Source organism: Oncorhynchus nerka, linkage group LG5, assembly GCF_034236695.1.
Source record: "Oncorhynchus nerka isolate Pitt River linkage group LG5, Oner_Uvic_2.0, whole genome shotgun sequence".
NCBI lineage: Eukaryota > Metazoa > Chordata > Actinopteri > Salmoniformes > Salmonidae > Oncorhynchus > Oncorhynchus nerka.
The window spans coordinates 13,326,588-13,332,568 of NC_088400.1; positions in this window are offsets into that span (position 1 = coordinate 13,326,588).

A 5,981-nucleotide genomic window follows, 5' to 3' on the forward strand; every position below is an offset into this window, starting at 1 on the left:
ATTATTATTACCAGTATAGTGTAGGGAATCAGTGTACCATTATTATTACCAGTATAGTGTAGGGAATCAGTGTACCATTATTATTACCAGTATAGTGTACCATTATTATTACCAGTATAGTGTAGGGAATCAGTGTACCATTATTATTACCAGTATAGTGTAGGGAATCAGTGTACCATTATTATTACCAGTATATTATACCATTATTATTACCAGTATAGTGTACCATTATTATTACCTGTATAGTGTACCATTATTATTACCAGTATAGTGTACCATTATTATTACCAGTATAGTGTACCATTATTATTACCAGTATAGTGTACCATTATTATTACCAGTATAGTGTACCATTATTATTACCAGTATAGTGTACCATTATTATTACCAGTATAGTGTAGGGAATCAGTGTACCATTATTATTACCAGTATAGTGTAGGGAATCATTGTACCATTATTATTACCAGTATAGTGTAGGGAATCAGTGTACCATTATTATTACCAGTATAGTGTAGGGAATCAGTGTACCATTATTATTACCAGTATAGTGTAGGGAATCAGTGTACCATTATTATTACCAGTATAGTGTAGGGAATCATTGTACCATTATTATTACCTGTATAGTGTAGGGATCATTGTACCATTATTATTACCAGTATAGTGTACCATTATTATTACCAGTATAGTGTACCATTATTATTACCAGTATAGTGTACCATTATTATTACCAGTATAGTGTACCATTATTATTACCAGTATAGTGTAGGGAATCAGTGTACCATTATTATTACCAGTATAGTGTAGGGAATCATTGTACCATTATTATTACCTGTATAGTGTAGGGATCATTGTACCATTATTATTACCAGTATAGTGTACCATTATTATTACCAGTATAGTGTACCATTATTATTACCAGTATAGTGTACCATTATTATTACCAGTATAGTGTACCATTATTATTACCAGTATAGTGTAGGGAATCATTGTTACCAGTATTATTACCAGTATAGTGTACCATTATTATTACCAGTATAGTGTACCATTATTATTACCAGTATAGTGTACCATTATTATTACCAGTATAGTGTACCATTATTATTACCAGTATACTGTACCATTATTATTACCAGTATAGTGTACCATTATTATTACCAGTATAGTGTACCATTATTATTACCAGTATAGTGTACCATTATTATTACCAGTATAGTGTAGGGAATCATTGTACCATTATTATTACCAGTATAGTGTACCATTATTATTACCAGTATAGTGTACCATTATTATTACCAGTATAGTGTACCATTATTATTACCAGTATAGTGTACCATTATTATTACCAGTATAGTGTACCATTATTATTACCAGTATAGTGTAGGGAATCAGTGTACCATTATTATTACCTGTATAGTGTAGGGAATCATTGTACCATTATTATTACCAGTATAGTGTAGGGAATCATTGTACCATTATTATTACCAGTATAGTGTAGGGAATCATTGTACCATTATTATTACCAGTATAGTGTAGGGAATCATTGTACCATTATTATTACCTGTATAGTGTACCATTATTATTACCAGTATAGTGTAGGGAATCAGTGTACCATTATTATTACCAGTATAGTGTACCATTATTATTACCAGTATAGTGTAGGGAATCAGTGTACCATTATTATTACCAGTATAGTGTAGGGAATCATTGTACCATTATTATTACCTGTATAGTGTAGGGAATCATTGTACCATTATTATTACCAGTATAGTGTACCATTATTATTACCAGTATAGTGTACCATTATTATTACCAGTATAGTGTACCATTATTATTACCTGTATAGTGTAGGGAATCAGTGTACCATTATTATTACCAGTATAGTGTAGGGAATCATTATTATTACCTGTATAGTGTAGGGAATCATTGTACCATTATTATTACCAGTATAGTGTAGGGAATCATTGTACCATTATTATTACCTGTATAGTGTAGGGAATCATTGTACCATTATTATTACCAGTATAGTGTAGGGAATCATTGTACCATTTAAACCGCTGTGAAATATCTTTTCCATAACCAAAAATAAAACTTAGTAACGGGAAGCATAGAATTAGCGCGCATAGAACAGATCTACCGCTTTTTAGCCTTGCTTTCAATGAGAATGACAGATTTATAACTAAAATTTCTATGTGAATTTGGTCATGTTACCCATAACGTTACGTATTGCAGTTACATATTTAACCTTTTCCTGCAGTGGGTTAAATCAGGGTCACACAGAGTGTTTCTCGCTCGTCTTTAACAAATCTACTTTGAAATAAAAGTCTACACCTCACACACATTGTAATGGTCTCTTTTTTTTTTAAGACACCTGTACCCATGTCAGATATAGAGATGAAACGTTTTCAAGTTTGAGTTTGCATCCCAATATTACACTTTATATACATCATAGAAGAGTGAAATACCGTTTGACATAGAATCACCAGATTCCTATTTTATGTTTTTATTCATTTTGAAATTATATAAAATAATATTCCACTGATGAGGACACTAGAGGGTGATTTGGTCATTTGACTGCAGGAAAGATATGTAACTTTCTGAGCGACCCGACTAAATTCATATAGAAATGTGAGTTATAGATCTGTCATTCTCATTGAAAGCAAGTCTAAGAATCGGCAGATCAGTTCTATGTGCGCTATTTCTATGCTTCACGTTCGTAAGTTTTGTTTTTTGCGTCTATTACTTTCTGTTTTGGACACCAGCTTCAAAACAGCTGAAAATACCATTTTTGGTTATGGAAAATATATTTCACAGCGGTTTAGATCGTACAATGATTCTCTACAAAACGAAAGCTTGTTTTAAAACCGTAATTAGGAATACTATTTTCATTTTTGGGACCAGGAAATGACGGCGCGAAAGAGGGAGAGAGAGGGGAGATCATTTTTTGTTGTTGTTTATATAAAAAAAGATATATACTGACTTTGAAAATATATCTAAGCTCCTATCAGCCTACCAAGCATGCACCTTCTTGACAATACTGTAGGGTTGGCTGACATTGCTATGCTTGTCTTGTTATGGTTTTACAGGATGACTTTTACAATGCGGTCTCTCTCAGTGCCAGAGTGGTAAATTCACACACACACACACACACACACACACCCACACACACACTCACACGCATGCACACATACAGTGGTAAAACCCAGTGTAGTGCTCCACTGAGTTGGCCAGCTATTGCAGATTACAATGTTGAGTCATTAATAGGGACTACCAACGTCACTACAGACAAATAGAACTGAAGAATGAATACAACAGTAGGGTTTTACCTTCTTCCATCCATGCTAACAACCCCCCCCCCCCCCCCTCCAGAACATAGCAGGGTTATGTGCAGTCTCTAGTTCTCTCAGTACGGTAACCTACTGTATCTTTCGTTTGGGGAGTAACGGGTTTACATGTAAGGGATTACAATAAACTGTAACTGTAATCCGTTACGTTACCAGCTAAAATCTTGTCATCAGATTACAGAAAAACTAGACGATTACTTCGATGATTACTTTTAAATTCAGAAAGGTGGTTTGAGAGAAAAGAAATATTTGGACACTTCTCTGTTTTCTCAATGACATTCAAATAAATTGAAGTTTGTTCCACCTGAGCGAGTCTGACCGCAAGTCAGAGACCACTGTCAGAGACCACTATGTCAGAGACCACTATGTCAGAGACCACTATCACTATGTCAGAGACCACTATGTCAGAGACCACTATGTCAGAGACCGCAAGTCAGAGACCACTATGTCAGAGACCACTATGTCAGAGACCGCAAGTCAGAGACCACTATGTCAGAGACCACTATGTCAGAGACCACTATGTCAGAGACCACTATGTCAGAGACCACTATGTCAGAGACCACTATGTCAGAGACCACTATGTCAGAGACCACTATGTCAGAGACCGCAAGTCAGAGACCACTATGTCAGAGACCACTATGTCAGAGACCACTATGTCAGAGACCACTAAGTCAGAGACCACTATGTCAGAGACCACTATGTCAGAGACCACTATGTCAGAGACCGCAAGTCAGAGACCACTATGTCAGAGACCACTATGTCAGAGACCACTATGTCAGAGACCACTATGTGGACACACCAAAAGGGTTTGACGGGAAAAGGTTACAGTCCAAGATATGTCCAGTGGTACGGATGCTGTCGACATCCAGAGATGATCCAACTTGAATAAATGCTTGGAAGTAAGGATGACAGCAGTGGCGTAGTCTACAGACAGAAAACACTTATTATTGAGATCTACATAGTACATTGATGTGAATCACACTGTTGCTCTCTCATTTAGCTATTTGCGCCATACAGATTGTGTTTGTTGTGGATGGCTGTTCATAAATCTAAATGTGTATTTGAACCCAATAATGATTGAATTAAAGGAGTTTAAGCTATTTTTGAAACCAGTGGACAGCCAGTGGAAAATGCTTTTTTTGCAACAGCTGTATAGTGTGGATCCCAGCCTATAGAATAACAGCTGTATAGTGTGGATCCCAGCCTATAGAATAACAGCTGCATAGTGTGGATCCCAGCCTATAGAATAACAGCTGCATAGTGAGGATCCCAGCCTATAGAATAACAGCTGCATAGTGTGGATCCCAGCCTATGGAATAACAGCTGCATAGTGTGGATCCCAGCCTATAGAATAACAGCTGCATAGTGTGGATCCCAGCCTATAGAATAACAGCTGCATAGTGTGGATCCCAGCCTATAGAATAACAGCTGCATAGTGTGGATCCCAGCCTATAGAATAACAGCTGCATAGTGTGGATCCCAGCCTATAGAATAACAGCTGCATAGTGTGGATCCCAGCCTATAGAATAACAGCTGCATAGTGTGGATCCCAGCCTATGGAATAACAGCTGCATAGTGTGGATCCCAGCCTATGGAATAACAGCTGCATAGTGTGGATCCCAGCCTATAGAATAACAGCTGCATAGTGTGGATCCAAGCCTATGGAATAACAGCCGTCATACCGCTCAGGAAGGAGACACGTTCTGTCTCCTAGAGATGAACGTACTTTGGTGCGAAAAGTACAAATCAATTCCAGAACAACAGCAAAGGACCTTGTGAAGATGCTGGAGGAAACAGGTACAAAAGTATCTATATCCACAGTAAAACGAGTCCGATATCGACATAACCTGAAAGGCCGCTCAGCAAGAAAAACGCCATAAAAATGCCAGATTACGGTTTGCAACTGCACATGGGGACAAAGATTGTACTTTTTGGAGAAATGTCCTCTGGTCTGATGAAACAGAAATAGAACTGTTTGGCCATAATGACCATCGTTATGATTGGAGGAAAAGGGGGGATGCTTGCAAGCCGAAGAACACCATCCCAACTGTGAAGCATGAGGGTGGCAGCATCATGTTGTGGGGGTACTTTGCTGCAGGAGGGACTGGTGCACTTCACAAAATAGATGGCATGATGAGGCAGGGAAATTATGTGGATATATTGAAGCAACATCCCAAGACATCAGTCAGGAAGTTAAAGCTTGGTCTCAAATGGGTCTTCCAAATGGACAATGACCCCAAGTATACTTCCAAAGTATTGGCAAAATGGCTAAAGGACAACAAAGTCAAGGTATTGGAGTGGCCATCACAAAGCCCCCCCAAATGTTTGGGCCGAACTGAAAAAGCATGTGCGAGCAAGGAGGCCTACAAACCTGATTCAGTTACACCAGCTCTGTCAGGAGGAAAGGGCCAAAATTCACCCAACTTATTTTGGGAAGCTTGTGGATGGCTACCTGAATCGTTTGACCCAAGTTAAACAACTTAAAAGCAATGCTACCAAATACTAATTGAATGTATGTAAACTTCTAACCCACTGGGAATGTGATGAAAGAAATAAAAGCTTAAATAAATAATTCTCTCTACTATTATTCTGACATTTCACATTCATAAAATAAAGTGGTGATCCTAACTGGCCTAAAAC